The following is an 18,752-nucleotide window of genomic DNA, read 5'->3' as shown; positions in this document are numbered from 1 at the left end:
TATCTATGGAACTTTATCACCGGATTGTTAATGAAGTTGAGAAGGTTTCACCCAAGTTTGCATCAGAAAGTTCACACAAAACATGGCCGATATATACTTATCGTCCTAAGAACATATAAATGGCCGATGGAGTGTTGACATCGTCCTTAGAGCAAGCTATGTGCAAGTTATTTTTCGGCACACAAGCTTTGCCGAAAAACAGGGGGGCATGTGTTGACACCAGATTTTGGCACGGTCAAGAACTTATTTAAGATGGCCTCAAATGGAGAAGTGATCTACATGGAAGAGTTCTGTATTATTGATATGAACATCATTGAAGTTTGGGTCATCACCGTCCGATTTTATCTCGAAGGCCGAAACTATGCTCAAAATACTAAGATCTTATATTCAGAATACAGTTTGGCCGATTAGGCCACAAGACGACCTCAAATGGAAAAATGATCTACACGGGTTGTCTTCGTCTCGTCGAAACGATCAATTTTGATATAAAAATCGTCCAAATCCGAGTTCGTATGCAAAAGCTAGAGCAATCGGAGTGCAGCCCTATCACGAGGCGAGATGTGGCGCGCCCCACCAGACACATGTCTGATGGGTAGCGCGAGGGAATAGCCTGTTTTGCGTGACCGATTTAACCCTCAAGATGACCTCTGATCAAAAAACCTTCAACATGAAAGTTGTTCGTCTCGTCGAAACGGTCAAGATTGATTTTGGGCTCGTTTTCATCCGAGATGGTTTACCAACACAAAAAAACCCCACAAGATGCAGCCAGTTTTAACCGTTTTGGAAAGATTGCCGGGCAAAAAGCTTGCCGGGTGAAAATATTGCCGGGCAAAGACCTTGCCGGGGAAGAAACCTTGCCGGGGGAAAAGCTTGCCGGGCGAAGACCTTGCCAGGGCTGAAAAGCTTGCCGGGAAAAAGCTTGCTGGGGTGGAAACTGTCAAGGCCAATCCGACCAGAAGCTGAAGATGGGCTCAAATGATTATCTAGATGGACTCGGATGAAGAAGTGTTCAGCATGAGAGTTATTCGTAACATCGAAACAGTCAACTTTTCTTTTGGAGTCATCATCATCCGACGTAGTATACGACCTGCAGAGAAGCTACAAGAGTCGGACGGTCCAGTCAGCTATATGACCGAGTCCGACTCGAAATTAAAGATGACCCCGTGGAGTATTCAAGATGGCCTTATTTGGAAAAGTGATCAACATACGGATTGTTGGCCTCATCGAAGCATAAACAATTCATATTTGAACCATCTTCATCGGAAGTCATATGCAGATTCCACGGCCCGCGCAAGGAGCAAGACAGAAGATTGGATCAGATTCGGGCTGAATCTAAGTGGGACCAGAACTAGGACTCTAGGTCGTGAATTGATGTAATTTTCTTGTAAGGAAAGCCTAGATGAATCCTTTGCTTGTACGGGAAGTCCAGCCGCCTCTTATATATGTTGGGGGTGACGGCCGATTGAAGAACACCAATCGAACCAATCAATCTATTACACTTTTGTGTTCATCTATCTTTATCCCCTACCCTTGTATCTTTCTTTCTCGTTATTCGTTCGTTCTTCACATTGGAGGGCAGCGATCCACGAGGCTCTAGGGGCGAGTGAATCGACCTAGGGCATCCCATAGCCGCCGCACTCCCTGACGGGGTCCCTCCCGGGCGTGTGGGGTTTCGGGTCTTCAAAAGCGCCCGCTGACTGTCTTGCGTATTGCGCTGTCGGTCGGGTCTCCTTCGACGTGAGCTGCGGTGCATCACCCCCGGCGTCGAGGGTACACGTGACGTGTTCGTGTGTCAACAAGATTCTTGAGTTTGCCAGCAGAGTTACTCGCAGCAAGGTTATCAAGTTTTGCGAAGTTCAATGGAGCCACCATACCGAGAATGAAGCCACCTGTGAGCGAGAAGAAGACCTACGGAAAGACCACCCACACCTATTTTCCAGCCAACTCAAATCTCGAGGGCGAGATTCATCTTAAGGGGGGTAGGTTTGTAACATCCTAATTTTCAATTTGGATGTTATACATAGGTCATCATATGCATATCATATTTTATTTGCATTTTGGTTGTGATCCTAGAAATCCTAAGCAACTCAAGGACCCAAGGAGAGAGTTGGGGATTTCAATTATTTTCATATTTGACTTTTTTTTCAAAATTTGAAAAGAGGATCAATTTGGTTTTAATATTTTTTTTCTCCAAATATTTCCAATATTTAAAATAAAAGAGAGAAGATAATATGACTTATTCAAAAAAGAAGGAATATTGGAGAAGAAAATTTAAAATCAAGTTTGTATTTCATTTGGATTTTATTTGCTATTTTATTTAAATTAGAAAAATATAGCATTTTTGAAAAATTGCATTCTTAGGCCAAAAAATGTTCACTTTGTTCTAAATAATAGGTTTAGATGGTGAAAATTGTTTTTGGCATTTTTAGAATTTTTTATTAGGATTTTTCTTTGGGCGAAACTTCATTGAAAAAAATGTTTTCCCTCGCCCGACTGGGCTGAAGGCCCAGCCGAGTGGCCCAGCAGCCCGCGCCGCCGTCGTGCCCGAGTCGGAGACCGGCTCCGACTCCGCCTCGCGCCGCCTTGCCCCCTCCCCAAGCTGCCCCCTCCCCTCTTTATAAGCCGCCGCCCCCGCCGCCCTCTCCTCACCCCGAGCCGCCGCCCCACCATCGCCGAGCCGCGCCGCCGCCGCCTTTGCGCCACCGCCATTGCCGCTCGCCGCCGCTGCCGCCGCCCAACAGCGCCGCCCCGCTCGCGCCGCCATCGCCGCCCCGCCGGAGTTCCGTCGCCGCCGTTTTCGCCGTCACCGTGAACCAGTACAAAACCGCCCCGGCTCGCCGGTTTATTTTCGGTTTTTTTGGTTCTCGGTTTAGATCAGTTTAGGGTTAGGGTTTTCTCGGTTTTTCTGAACGAATCTTTTTAGCGAACGTTCTCTGTTCGGTTCGTTTTAACGAACACGTTCGTTCGTTCGTCCCTGATAACGAACGTTCGTCCATTAGGGTTTTCTTTTTATTTTATTTTCGGCCAGGGACCTATCCGCGATTATTTTTATTGCAGATTAGCCCCTGATTTTCAAACCTTCGCAACTTTTTGATTGCTAGTACAAATCCAGTGAAACCAATGCCAAAATCTCTGTCTTGTTCCCCTCTTTCCAGATAATCAACTTGAACATGGTTTTGAAAATTTAAAAGTTTGGTTTCAAGCAGTTTTGAATTCGAACTTCTTTTGATCGTAGTTTGAGTTTCGTAGCTCCGATTTGATTGATTCTTTTTGCAAATCGAAGCTCTTCAGTTGAACTTTAAGTTTGGATATTTTTATTAGAGTTTTACCCTTGCATCCTATGCTTGATTGCTTATGTATGTTATTGTTTGTTTACGATAGAGTTTCCGGAGTGCGAAGCGTGCTACTACGAGTCACTAGGGTTTTCAGATCGTCAGCAAGGCCAGTAACACTTTGACCATATCCCTTATTACCCAGTTTTTATGCATTAGTTTCAATCCTCAAATACTGCATGGTTGGGACTTGAATACTTGTGGGTACTGGGAAGTAGTGATGAGGTAGTACCTATTGCCTTTATTTTTCAACCCTGGGAGTTACTTCTACGTATGCTTATACTGTTATGCTATGCTCGTAGACGTGGTTTGGTTTGAGTGATCCATGACAGATGTGAGTGTTTTAATTAAAGGTTAAACTTAAGGTGGCTACATTAATACACATCTGGGTGGATTGGTTGAGGCACCCTGGAGCACCCAGTGATTGTCTAGGCACCTGGAGCAATCCAGTGTTGTCCTAGGATATCCCGGAGTACCCGTGTGAAAATCCTACGGTTTGCCTCCCAGGCTTAAAGGGATCATAAGATTATTCATGCTGGAAACTTTCGTGTGCAGCCACAAGCCATTATGGGCTCTGGCATAGTTGAGTAAGTTGTGTGACCTCTTTTAGTGGTAGGCTAGCAGATGTAGGGGATGTAGGTGGTACTGTCTACCAAGAGTAAAGAGTTAATGCTTCTGAAAGACTGTGTCTTGGTCATCTGTTTCTCAAACATCATGTAGTGCGAGAAATTCAACGGAGGAGATCGAGTCTTGTGGGGAAAAGTGAGCAAACCTTTGCAGAGTGTATAAACTAATCATGATTAGCCGTGTCCCCGGTTATGGACATCTTGAGTATCTGGTACTTGAATTATTTATTTGATCTCATCACTCTACTTAATTAATTTGTTGGGATGATGACTATTAATTTGGGATTGAGTTGGAGGAACCTTCTCAATGTTTTCAACAAACTTTGTAGTTAAATAAAATATATCCCTTTGTTGTAGGAAAAAACTAGCTTTCTGCAAAAATACCCATATAGCCTCCACCAGCCATAAATGCATATAGTTATAGCTATTACTTGTTCATTGCTTTCTAGTGTTATCTTGCCAGCATATTCCATGTGCTGACCTACACAGGATGCAACGTATTATGTTGCAAAGTTTTCAGACGAAGAGTAAGGTGCACTAGGTCGTTGTCATGGACTTAGCTATGTCGTTGGAGTTGATGGACTCATTTTACCTTCAAAGCTTCTGGTGTTATCTTCATTAGATGGCCTTCAGCCATATTACTGTAATAAGTACTCTCTTTTGAGTTATTCGATGTAATAAGTGTGTGATTGAACTCTGTTATAAATCCTTCAAGTACTGTGTGTGTCAGCATTACCGATCCAGGGATGACACTTATGCACAGAGATTTGACCGTCTGAGGTTGGATCATTACACATACATTGCTTAGCCACTGCTGCAACCTCACCACTTATCCTTTCCATACCCTTTAAGCTTTGTTAGTCTTGATACCCATGGTAATGGGATTGCTGAGTCCTCGTGGCTCACAGTTTACTACAACAACAGTTACAGGTACAGGTAATGCGATGATCATGACGTGAGAGCGATGTTTACTTGTTTTGGAGTTCTTCTTCGTCGATCTTGGGTTAGGTTCCTGGTCGGCAGCCTAGGCTAGCAGGGTGGGTGTCGTTTGAGTTTCTGTTTGTGTCTCATCTGTAGACGGATGTTGTTCTCATGTATGATGTTTGATGTATTCATGCGGCATTTGTATGTCTTGTATGTATCCCCAACTATTATGTAATGGTACGATGTAATGATATCCACCTTGCAAAAGCGTGTCAATATGCGGTTCTATCCTTGGTGGGACCTTCGAGTTCCTTTAGGATAGAGTTGCATATTGGGCGTGACATATTTCCCTCAGTTTGAGAACCAAGGTATCAATCCAGTAGGAGACCACGCACAAATCACCGAATACTTGCACAAACTATCAAACAACTTGCACCTAACGCGATAAAGGGGTTGTCAATCCCTTCATAGTTACTTGCAAAAGTGATATCTGATATAGATAGGTAAATGGTAAAGTAAATATTTTTGGTATTTTCAGTTTATAGATCGGAAAGTAAAAGATTGCAAAAATAGTAGATCAGAAACTAATATTGTAGATGGGAAACTTATATCATGGAAAATAGACCCCGGGGCCATAGGTTTCACTAGAGGCTTCTCTCAAGATAGCAAATAATACAGTGGGTGAACAAATTACTGCCGAGCAATTGATAGAAAAGCGCAAAGTTATGACGATATCTAAGGCAATGATCATGAATATAGGCATCACGTCCATGTCAATTAGACCGAAAGATTCTGCATCTACTACTATAACTCCACACATCGACTGACTCATGCCTGCATCTAGAGTATTAAGTTCATGAAGAACAAAGTAACGCATTAAGTAAGATGGCATGATGTAGAGGAATTAACTCAAGAAATACGATGAAAACCCATCTTTTTATCCTTGATGGAAAAAATACAATACGTGCCTTGCTGCCCCTACTGTCATTGGGACAGGACACCACAGGATTGTACCCAAAGCTAAGCACTTCTCCCATTGCAAGAAAAACCAATCTAGTTGGCCAAACCAAACCGATAGTTCGAAGAGAATTACAAAGATATCAAATCATGCATAAAAGAATTCAGAGGATATTTAAATAATATTCATAGATAATCTGATCATAAATCCACAATTCATTGAATCTCGGCAAACACACCGCAAAAAAATATTACATTGAATAGATCTCCAAGAACATCAAGGAGAACATGGTATTGAGAATCAAAGAGAGAGAGAGAGAGAAGAAGCCATCTAGCTACTAGCTATGGACCCGTAGGTCTGTCGTGAACTACTCACGCTTCATCGGAAGGGCAATAGAGTTGATGTAGAAGCCCTCCGTGATCAAATCCCCCTCCAGTAGGGTGCCGAAAAAGGTCCCTAGATGGGATCACATGGGTATAGAAGGTTGCGGCAGTGGAAAAGTGTTTTCGTTGATGCCTATGGTGGTTTGGGGATATTTGGGAATATATAGGTGAAATAATTAGGTTAGGAGGTGCACGGGGGGGCACAAGGGTGGGGCGCGCCCTCTGTCCTTGTGGCCGCCTCGTGGCTCCTCCGACTTCATATCCAAGTCTCCTAGTTGTCTTCTGGTCCAAGAAAAATCATCGTGAAGGTTTCATTCCGTTTGGACTACGTTTCTTATTCCTTTTCTATGAAAATCAAAAACAGGAGGAAAATAAGGAACCGACACCGGGCTCTAGGTTAATAGGTTAGTCCCAAAAATAATATAAAATAGCATATTAATGCTTATAAAACATCCAAAACAGATAATATAATAGCATGGAACAATTAAAAATTATAGATATGTTGGAGATGTATCAAGCATCCCCAAGCTTAATTCATGCTCGTCCTCGAGGAGGTAAATGATAAAAACAGAACTTTTTGATGTGGAATGCTACCTAAAATATTTATCCATGTAATTTTGTTTATTGTGGCATGAATGTTCAGATCCGTAAGATCCAAAACGAAAGTTTAATATTGACATAAAAACAATAATACTTCAAGCATACTTTTTTTGCAGGGAAATACTTCAAGCATACTAACAAGGCAATTATGTCTTCTCAAAATAACATGGCCAAAGAAAGCTTATCCCTACAAGATCATATATTTTGGCTAAGCTCTATCTTCATCACACAAAATATTAAAATCATGCACAACCCCGATGACAAGCCAAGCAATTGTTTCATACTTTTGACGCTCTCAAACTTTTTCAACTTTCACGCAATACATGAGAATGAGCCATGGACATAGCACTATAGGTGGAATAGAAGGTGGATGTGGAGAAGACAAAAAGAGGGAGATAGTCTCACATCAACTAGGCGTATCAACGGGCTATGGAGATGCCCATCAATAGATATCAATGTGAGTGAGTAGGGATTGCTATGCAACGGATGCACTAGAGCTATAAGTTTATGAAAGCTCAAAAAGAAACTAAGTGGGTGTGCATCCAACTTGCTTGCTCATGAAGACCTATGGCAATTTGAGGAAGCCCATCGTTGGAATATACAAGCCAAGTTCTATAATGAAAAATTCCCACTAGTATATGAAAGTGACAACATAGGAGACTCTCTATCATGAAGATCATGGTGCTACTTTGAAGCACAAGTGTGGAAAAAGGATAGTAACATTGCCCCTTCTCTCGTTTTCTCTCTTTTTTTGGGCCTTCTATTTTTTTATTTTGGCCTTCTCTTTTTTCCTCACATGGGACAATGCTCTAATAATGAAGATCATCACACTTCTATTTACTTACAACTCAAAAATTACAACTCGATACTAGAACAAAATATGACTCTACATGAATGCCTCCGGTGGTGTACCGGGATGTGCAATGACTCAAGAGCGACATGTATAAAATGATGAAAGGTGGTTTGCAACAAATAAGATGTCAACTACAAGATCATGCAAAGCAATATGACAATGATGAAGCGTGTCATTATAAACGGAATAGTGGAAAGTTGCATGGAAATATATCTCGGAATGGCTATGGAAATGCCAAAATAGGTAGGTATGGTGGTTGTTTTGAGGATGGTGTATGGTGGGTTTAAGGTACTGGCGAAAGTTGCGCGGCACTAGAGAGGCTAGCAATGGTGGAAGGGTGAGAGTGCGTATAATCCATGGACTCAACATTAGTCATAAAGAACTCGCATACTTATTGCAAAAATCTATTAGTCATCGAAACAAAGTACTACATGCATGCTCCTACGGGGATAGATTGGTAGGAAAATACCATCGCTCATCCTCGACCGCCACTCATAAGGAAGAAAATCAAAAAATATCTCATGCTCCAACTTCGTTACATAACGGTTCACCATACGTGCATGCTATGGGACTCACAAACCTTAACACAAGTATTTATCAAATTAACAATTACTCCCTAGCATGACTCTAATATCACCATCTTTATATCTCAAAACAATCATAAGGAATCAAACTTCTCATAGTATTCAATGCACTTTATATGAAAGTTTTTATTATATCCCTCTTGGATGCCTATCATATTAGGACTAAATTTATAACCAAAGAAAATTACCATGCTGTTTAAAGACTCTCAAAATAATATAAGTGAAGCATGAGAGTTCATTAATTTCTACAAAATAAAACCACCGTTGTGCTCCAAAAAGATATAAGTGAAGCACTAGAGCAAAATTGCCTAGATCAAAAGATATAAGTGAAGCACATAGAGTATTCTAATAAATAGCGAATCATGTGTGTCCCTCTCGAAAGGTGTGTACAACGAGGATGATTGTGGAAAACTAAAAAGCAAAGACTCAAATCATACAAGACGCTCCAAGAAAAACACATATCATGTGGTAAATAAAAACATAGCCTCAAGTAAAGTTACCGATGGATGCTTTCCGGGGCATCCCCAAGCTTAGGATCTTGGTTATCCTTGAATATTATGTTGGGGTTCCTTGGGCATCCCCAAGATTAGGCTCTTGAGACACCTTATTCCATAGTCCATCAAATCCTTACCCAAAACTTGAAAACTTCACAACACAAAACTCAACAGAAAATCTTGTAAGATCCCTTAGTATAAGAAAATAAATCACCACTTTTGTAACCGTTGTGAACTAATTCTTTATTTATATTGGTGTAATATCTACTATATTCCAACTTATCCATGGTTCATACCCCTAATACTATCCATAGAGTCATCAAAATAAGCAAACAACACATAGAAAACAGAATCTGTCAAAAACAGAACAGTCTGTAGCAATATGTAACTATCGAATACTTCTGTAACTCCAAAAATTCTAAAAACTCGAGAAAACCTAAGAAATTTGTTTATTAATCTTCTACAAAAAGAATCAGTATTTTATCACGTTTCTCTTAGAAATAAGAATTATTTTCCTGAGCACAAAAGTTTCTTTTTTTCAGCAAGATCAAATCAACTATCACCGTAAGCCATCCCAAAGGTCTTACTTGGCACAAACACTAATTAAAACACAAAACCACATCTAACCAGAGGCTAGATGGATTATTTATTGCAAAACAGAACCTAAAAAGTAAAAAACAAAAATAAAATTGGGTTGCCTCCCAACAAGCGCTATTGTTTAACGCCCTTAGCTGGGCATTGAGATTTCAATGATGCTCACATGAAAGACAAGAATTGAAACACAAAGAGAGCATCAAAAAACATGTGACAAGCACATCTAAGTCTAACATACTTCCTATGCATAGGCATTTTATAATCAAACAAATTATCACGGCAAGCAAAAACTAGCATATGCAAGGAAGACGAAAAAGACGATAATAATCTCAACATGAAGAGAGGTAATTTAGTAACATGAAAATTTCTACAACCATATTTTCCTCTATCATAATAATTACATGTAGGATCATAAGAAAATTCAACAATATAACTATCACATAACATAATCTCAACACGATCCACATGCATGCGAAGTTGACACTCTTCCAAAATAGTGGGATTAACATTAACTAAAATCATGACCTCTCCAAACCCACTTTTATCAAAAATTTCATAAGATTGAACATTCTCCAAATATGTGGGATCTAAAGTTGACACTCTTCCAAACCCACTTTCAATATTATTGCAAACATTATTATCAATCTCATATTCGTCACGGGGCTTAAATAAATTTTCAAGATCATAATAAGAATCACCCCAATCATGATCATTGCAACAAATAGTAGACATAGCAAAATTAGCACCCCAAGCATAGGGTTTTGCATATCATTAACACAATTGATATTAATAGAATTTATAGTAAAACCATTGCAATCATGCCTTTTATTCAAGGAGCTATCGTGAATCACTTCATAAATTTTTTCAACACAATTTTTAGATTCACGAATTTCAAGCAAAACTTCATAAAGATAATCTAATGCACAAAACTCACTAGCAATTGGTTCATCATAATTGGATCCGGGGCCATAGGTTTGACTAGAGGCTTCTCTCAAGATAGCAAATAATACAGTGGGTGAACAAATTACTGCCGAGCAATTGATAGAAAAGCGTAAAGTTATGACGATATCTAAGGCAATGATCATGAATATAGGTATCACGTCCGTGTCAAGTAGACTGAAATGATTCTACATCTACTACTATTACTCCATACATCGACTGACTCCTGGCTGCATCTAGAGTATTAAGTTCATGAAGAACAGAGTAACGCATTAAGTAAGATGGCATGATGTAGAGGAATTAACTCAAGCAATATGATGAAAACTCCATCTTTTTATCCTTGATGGCAACAATACAATACATGCCTTGCTACCCCTATTGTCACTTGGAAAGGACACCGCAAGATTGAGCCCAAAAGCTAAGCACTTCTCCCATTGCAAGAAAACCCAATCTAGTTGGCCAAACCAAACCGATAGTTCGAAGAGAATTACAAAGATATCAAATAATGCATAAAAGAATTCCGAGGAGATTCAAATAATATTCATAGATAAGCTGGTCATAAATCCACAATTCATCGGATCTTGGCAAACACACCGCAAAAAAATATTACATCGAATAGATCTCCAAGAACATCGAGGATAACATGGTATTGAGAATCAAAGAGAGAGACGAAGACATCTAGCTACTAGCTATGGACCCGTAGGTCTGTGGTAAACTACTCACGCTTCATCGGAAGGGCAATAGAGTTGATGTAGAAGCCCTCTGTGATTGAATCCCCCTCCGGTAGGGTGTCGGAAAAGGTCCCTAGATGGGATTTCATGGCTACAGAAGGTTGCGACGCTGGAAAAGTGTTTTTGTGGATGCCTTGGTGGTTTGGGGATATTTGGGAATATATAGGCGAAAGAATTAGGTCAGGAGGTGCATGGGGGCCCACAAGGGTGGGGGCGCGCACTACCCCCTGGGTGCGCCCTCCGTCCTTGTGGCCGCCTCATGGCTCCTCCGACTTCATCTCCAAGTCTCCTGGTTGTCTTCTGGTCCAAGAAAAATCATCGCGACGGTTTCATTCCGTTTGGACTCTGTTTGGTATTCCTTTTCTGCGAAACTCAAATACAGGGAAAAAACAGGAACTGGCACTGGGCTCTAGGTTAATAGGTTAGTCCCAAAAATAATATGAAATAGAATAGTAATGCATATAAAACATCCAAAACATATAATATAATAGCATGGAACAATCAAAAATTATAGATACGTTGGAGACATATCAGCCAGCTCGGGGTGATGCAGCTAGATCTACAGAGGAGGTGGGGGAGGTGCGGTCAACGCTCGAGGATGAGTGTCCGCTCGATGCAGGGCGGGGCTCAAAGCAGAGGAGGTCGCAGGCGGGCGAAGCAGCAGAGGCACTTGGCGGGGCAACGGAGAGGCTCCAGGGCAGCGGCTTGATCTGCAACAGGAGGCGCCAAGGTGTTCGAAGAAAATCCATCCACGGTACGTTGAGTGTTCGAGTGGTGGGACTTGACGACGGCGAGGCAAGGGAAGGCGGTGTCGGGGCAAGGAGACAGCAGGGAGGAGGCGGATCCGCCGAGAGGAGGACTTGGACGGCATCAGAGACGTCCGATGGTAGCAACCGCATCCTGGTACAGAGAGAGAGGCGCATGAGGGACAAGGGATAGAAATAGAGGGAGTAGGAACGAAGGATAAGGAGAGGGAAAGCGGCGCAGGGGGTCCTACTGGGGCTCCGACAAGGTCGGGCACCGAGCGGCAAGCGCGGGAGGTCTCCGGTCGCTAGTGGAAATGAGTTGCTAGGCGAGGAGGCGCTCGGGAGTGCGGGCAATGAAGCAGGACACGAGGGTATCGGGTGCAGCGAGGCTGTGGCCTCAATCCCAAGCTAGATCAAGCACCGGTAGGATGCAAGGTGGAGGGCGGCGCTCAGGACTGCTGCAGCTGCTTGGGTGGCCGACGGCCATCAGCGCGAGGTTGGGCATGGAGGAGATCCTCTCCTCCGGATCGAACAGGTGGGGCTCTGGTGGGGCCATTGGGAAAATGATGGAGGTGGGTGGGTGGATCGGGAGGGATCCCGAGGAGGATTTGCAAGGAGGCGGCGGGCGACAGGGAGGATGGGACAGCTCTCCTGAAGATTAGGGTTCCATCTGTATATAGCAGGTGGGTTAGCTTTGGGGCTATTCGGACCCTCCAAACATAATCAAATGGTCGAGAATAAATATGTTAGGAGAGTTTAAACAAGAAATTTAAGATATTTTAGGGATGTTCGGGGATGATCCGGATCCATCGGTCACGACTGCCCGGGTCTGGTTCGGGACAACTTTCGGACGCGCGCGAGGGGTTTGACAAAAGACCATGGAGGCATGGGGGTTTGATGGGCTCGGAGAAGAGAGAGAGAGTGTGTGGTCCGGTTGATCTGAGAGAAGGTCAACAGAGACAAGGAAGAAGCGGCGACTACGAGTGGATGCAAGTTTTATGAAAACATGTGGATGCAATGCTCATGATGCCATGATGAAATTCAACACACATATAAAACACCCGGCGACAACGAAAAACATGGAAGGCGTCTGGAGCGTCGGTCTTGGGCTGTCACATACGCTTCAGAGTACTTCTTGCGGCAAACACACGAGCAACGCAGACGAGGAGCTATGACCCATCTCTTGTGCTAGGGCCCATCAGCCTAGGAGCTGGCGACACGAACAAGACAGCAGATCGTCTACGCATCTACGTCTGTCCAAGAGATACACGTGTCCCAGCACCATTGTATACCTTTAATAAATAACAAGTTTAGGTTAGGGTTTAGACTTGGGTTTTGTTTAGAGAACTTTGGCTATTGCTACTTTTATTTGTCTTCGCTCATAGCGGCTAGTGCGACCATCAAGACATCCTATCGGAACCCCATCTTGTGAGATTTATTCCATCTAGCATATTCGCAATTTTGAGATTGCTTGGCTATTATTTTCTTGCATGTTGTTTGATTTGCTTGTAGGAAAAATCCTTTGTGGATAGGTCGATCGTGCCGTTGGCTCGGTCGGTAACGCCGTGGAGTTGGTTTAGCGATTGCCGTGGATATCAGTCGTGTATGGTTCTCCCTGTACGGTTGGTAGCCGGATCGTGAGGGTCAAGTCACACCCAAAATCGTAGTTATCTCTCTCATCGAAAGATTGGGCCCTAGTGCACATCACCAACGTATCTATATTTTATGAAGTATTCATGCCATGTTTACAATAATTTTGTATGGTTTTGGTATGATTTTATTAGAACTAACCTAGATTGACGTTGTTTTCAGCAGAACTACTGTGGTGTCTTTTTTGTGCAGTAATAAAAGTTCTCGAAATGGGCTGAAAATTTACAGTGATTTTTACGGGCCAAAAGAGACCCTTGAAGCACCAGAGCTGGGCCAAGAAGTGGACGAGGGATCCACAAGCCTGGGGGGCGTACCCACCCCCTTAGGGCACGCCCCCCGAGCTTGTGGGCCCCTCAGGCACCCCCTTGATGTGAGACTGACGCCAAAAATTTCTATAAATACCCAAACCCCCCAGAAAGAACCCTAGATGAGAAGTTCCGCCGCCGCAAGCCTCAGTAGCCACAAAAAAACAATCGGGACCCGTACTGGAGGCCATCTTCATCATCCCGGCGGCCACCTTGATGAGGAGGGAGTAGTTCACCCTCGGGGCCGAGGGTATGTACCATTAGCTGTGTGTTTGATCTCTTTCTCGTGTCCTTGATTTGGCACGATCTTGATGTACCGCGAGCTTTGTCAATATATTTGGATCTTATGTTGTTCTTCCCTCTCTACCTTCTTGTGATGAATTGAGTATTGCTTTTTGAGGTTTCATTATGTTGGATTGAATATTGGATTTGAGAACACTTGATGTATGTCTTGCATATGGATACCCGTGGTGACAATGGGGTATTATATTGATTCCTCACTGGTACACCGAGGTGCTATACACATGGTTTTTAACCCCCTTTCTGCGACGGCATTATGAACCGTCGCCAAGTGAGTGACTGCGGTAGGGGGGTCCTTCCCACACGACCCAGAAAACATTGGGGATATGGAGCCATGATGTAGAGGCCTTGCCAAATGTAATCTTATGCGATGCAACACATACTAAATCCTTTTACCCGTGTGGGATCGGTGATTAAATGTTTCTAATGATGCAGTGAAACCAAACGGTGTGTTGTAATGAACCGTTTGGGAAACAGTATGTAAGGCACATGGGCCAACATATGAACTGTGTGCGATATGTGCCCCATTGCACACGAGTTTTCTGCGGAACCCATCTGCCATGCAAGACTCCATCGCACACGTTTCCCAACAATTACCATGTGCGATAATGTTCTATCACAAACGGTTCAGGAGCCCCTTCGCACACATACAAGTGCTGCAGACCGTTTGTGATTTGTTGTGTATCACTGACGGTTGCGGCAAGAGTGACATGTGCTTTTTGTTTGGGATCCCACATGTTTCCTAAAAAAATTACGACTGGGATTGTATTTTACATTGGGCACGGTTTACTCTGAGCTCTCCTATGCGATAACATGATATCACAAACGGTTCCGGAGCCCCTACGCACAATAGAACATGTGCCAGAGAGTTCCCCTCAGATAGCGATGGTTGGGGGAGGTCACGAGCAGGACTAAAATACACACAACAGAACAGGTTACATGAAAAGCATAGAAGACCGGATATTTGTAATAAAACCTTTGGTACTTACGATTCGGCCAGGGGCTTCACCCTGGGGCGCCTCTTGGGAATGTGTTCGGCATCTGAGTCCGAACCATCCGAGAGGGTTATCTTCCCCCTCTTGGGCACCCCCTCCTCCGGGTCTGTGGAAGCTGCCTTTTTATTTTTCCTCCCCTAGAGGGTAGAGCCACTTTCCACCTCCTCCTCCTCTTCATCTTCATCTCCCTCGTGGGAGGAGGGGGCTTCGGTCTCTCCGGACACGGCGTCCGAAGTACCTTTACGGCAGAGGCCGCCCTTGGCCTCCTTGCTCTTCTTCTTGGCCTTCTTCTTCGGTGCCTAATAGGGCGCTAGAACCGCGTCTTCGTGAGCTAGGATGTGGCCGGATCTTCAGGCAGCGGAGATGGACACTTGATCCGCTCCGCCTTCATTGTCCAGCCCTGTGAGAGGGACGAAAACTCATCATGCCTAAGAATTTATGGACCGAAGTGTATATTCGGATAAAACACTTACCGAAGTAGCCGGATTCGGGCTGTCGAGGCCGAAGTCTTCGGTCTTCTTCGTCCACGACTTCGGGGCCTTGAAGAGCAGCTTCCAGATCTCTTCGTTTGTTGTGCTGAAGAAGTGTTGCAGGGTTCGGGGACCTTCCAGATTGAACTCCCACATATGGAGAGGCCGGCGTTGACAGGGAAGTATCTGGCGGAAGAGCATCACCTGAATCACGTCGCTGAGGCTGGTGTTCTTGCTTATCATGTTTTTATGCGCTTTTGCAGCGTCATCACTTCCGCGGTCGACCCCCAGTCCAGACCCTTGTTGGTCCATGATGCGAGCCGCATAGGGGATCCAGATCTAAACTCAGGAGTGGCCGCCCATGCGGCGCCGTGGGGTTCGGTGATGTAGAACCACTCCTGTTGCCATACCTTGACGGTCTCCACGAAGGACCCTTTGGGCCAAGTGGTGTTGGGGAGCTTGCTCACGATGGCACCGCCGCAGTCCGCGTGTTGCCCGTCGACCACCTTCGGCTTCATGTTGAAGACTTTGAGCCATAGGTTGAAGTGTGGGGGGATGCGGAGAAGCGCCTCACACACAATGATAAATGCCGAGATGTGGAGGAAAGAATTTGGGCCAGATCATGAAAAACTAGCCCATAGTAGAACATGAGGCCACGGACAAAGGGGTGGAGAGGAAACCCTAGCCCGCGGAGAAAGTGGGGGATGAACACAACCCTTTCGCCGGGCTCCGGAGTGGGGATGACTTGCTTCTTGGCAGGGAGCCTATGCGCGATGTCCGCAGTCAGGTACCCCGCCCCTCAAAGCTCCTTGACGTCCTTCTCTGTGACGAAGGAGGCCACCCACTTGCCCTGTGAGCCGGATTCAGACATGGCTGGAGAGGTTGGTGGCGGTGGTAAAGATTGAAGCTTGGGCGCTGGAGCTTGAGGATGGGAAACAGGAGAAGGAAGAAGGCGTGGGGTGAAAATAGGGATCTTTATCCACTTATATAGGCAGTGAATATCAAGCCCCCCCCCCCCCTTAAGCCTTAAAACTCGCCTGTTCCCAAGGGTTTGTATGAATGACACGGTTGGATTACCCAAACCCGTATTGATGAGGATCCCGTAATAAGTGGGCACGATCTCTGCTTTGACAAGACGTGCCAATAGAGGCCGCGCCTTGAGACGCGAAGCGGGAGGCCAAAAAACGGTTTGAAATGATAAAGAGGCCAGATGTAGCGTTTCGCCGAGGTTTGCATGTATGGCATGCTGGAGTAAAAATGGAATTATGAGAAATTAGAAGAAATATAAATTACATTGTGAATTTTTAGTAAAAGACGAACACACCTTTTTTACCCTACGATGTGCACCGTTGCTTGTGTCACAATGTCCGTCCCTGACTCCTGGCTGGGGCACTGCCTCTGGTAATCTGAACCATGTGTTGAGCATGGCAAAAGGAGGGTCTTGGCGGCCGCTGACCATTGGTATTCTCCCGGCGTTCCATCCTTTAATTTCTTGTGTGTCATTTCCATTTGCAGGTTTTAGGTAGCGGTGAAAGGATGGATGCAAAGCTCATTTGATCGAGGCAAAAGCAAGAAGTACTAGAAACCGCTTTGATTGGGGCAAGAGCAAAAAGTACAAGAAATAGTTCACTAGCCGGAAGCGAGGCGATTCTTGGACACTTGAATGTTAAACCAAAACCTGGTCACGTATGCCATGCAAGGCGATACTTCTTTTCTTGTCGACCGTATGTTCTATGCGCATTATTTTCTTGTGAGCAATACTATATAATTCATGCTAGAAGATGTGCTATTTTGACTTAGAGTTCAACACAGGAGAGCAAATCATTCTACATCCTACTAAGTTGTTACCTTTTTTGACAAATATTAAGCTATATAGGATATTACATAGGTATGCATATTTAACTATTTTCCATATAGCTCTCACACATATGCATATTCTAGAGCACACATATGCTTAGTTTATCCTGCACTCTTATCTTATGTCTGAAACTATTTGAAGAAAATGTATGTTATCTATTTACATTTTTTTATTTTCCAATGATCTGCAGCGACCCATGAGTGTTCCTCGACTTTGTTAAAGAAATAGTTTTTTTTTAGGGAAGGCCACCATGTCTAGCTTTACTGAAATTAAATGGAAATTACATTATTCACAAGTTCCAGGACTCGACAGGCAGGAGCCTCATCCATCCAAGTACTCGAAATATTATTACAATAACTATAACTAGCTAGCACATGTGCCGCTTTATTTCAACATTGAACACAACGTTTAAAGTTGATCTTCCCTATAAGTGAAGCAACATCCACACATTTTGCAAAAATTGTCGCCACGGAGTCCCACCATCTTGTTTGTCACGTGTAGTAATCGGTCACTACCTGAGAATCCGATTCTGCTTCCACTCTAGAAAACACAAGAGAATTTGCAAATTCCAGACCATTGCGCATTGCCAATGCTTCAGATGTTACTATATCAGCCGCGTGAGGAATGTATCTGCTTTGAGCTGCTAGGAAGTTCTCACTATTATCTCGTAGTACATCTGTTGTCGCTCCAGCTCCCTCATCAACAAAGAAAGCAACATCAACATTTAATTTCATGGATTTAGGGTCAGGCTTACCCCATCTCTATTCATTGTTGTCTTGTTTGTTCGTGTTGGCTTCATGGAAGTTGTTAGCTATAGCCAAAAAACAGACATAGGCCATCTACAAGGGGATGGTGGCTTCCCATCATGAGTGAACTATCTTCGGAGCCACCACAAGTACCAGCCCCCTACTGCAATAATTTTTTTGACATCCAAGTTGGGTTTTAGTGGTACTAGACTATCATCAGCTAGAAGTAGGTGTTCAAGAACGATTGAACCAGATCGGTTAATAAGTTTGGCCTCCTCAACCCATTGTAAAAACCCCAGCTTGGACCAGAGCTCCTTCACATGGACACAATCGAACAGAAGATGGCGTACATCCTCTGCTACTTGGTGGCAGATCAGGCAAGCACTATTCGAGCCAGCATGTTTGTTAGTAAGTATAGATTTTAAGGGGATTATTCCATGAAGAGCTCGTCAATAGAAAATCAAAACTTTACGTGGGATGTGAAGTTTCCAAAGCCTAGACCATATTTCTAGTGACCTTGAGCCCCCTGGTCTTGCCAGTTGATTTGCATGCACCCGGAAAGTTCAAAACCACTGAATTTTATACGCAGTCCTCACTGAGAATATACCCTTTTGATCGGGATTCCAAGCAATAAAATCATCAAAGGCTTGAATGTTGCTCAGGA

The 18,752-nt window shown here is 43.7% G+C and overlaps 1 pseudogene; it reads right to left on the bottom strand.

Moving 5' to 3' along the window:
* Window positions 1–15,723: 15,723 nt before the first annotated feature.
* Window positions 15,724–16,355, bottom strand: LOC147979334 (uncharacterized; annotated as a pseudogene).
* Between the last annotated feature and the right edge of the window lie 2,397 nt (window positions 16,356–18,752).

The sequence above is a fragment of the Triticum urartu genome, chromosome 3A (assembly GCF_056163025.1).
Source record: "Triticum urartu cultivar PI428250 chromosome 3A, HENAU_Tu73, whole genome shotgun sequence".
NCBI classification, from domain to species: Eukaryota; Viridiplantae; Streptophyta; class Magnoliopsida; order Poales; family Poaceae; genus Triticum; species Triticum urartu.
The sequence above is the reverse complement of the archived record's forward strand: the minus strand, read 5'-3'. Positions and strand labels throughout refer to the sequence as shown.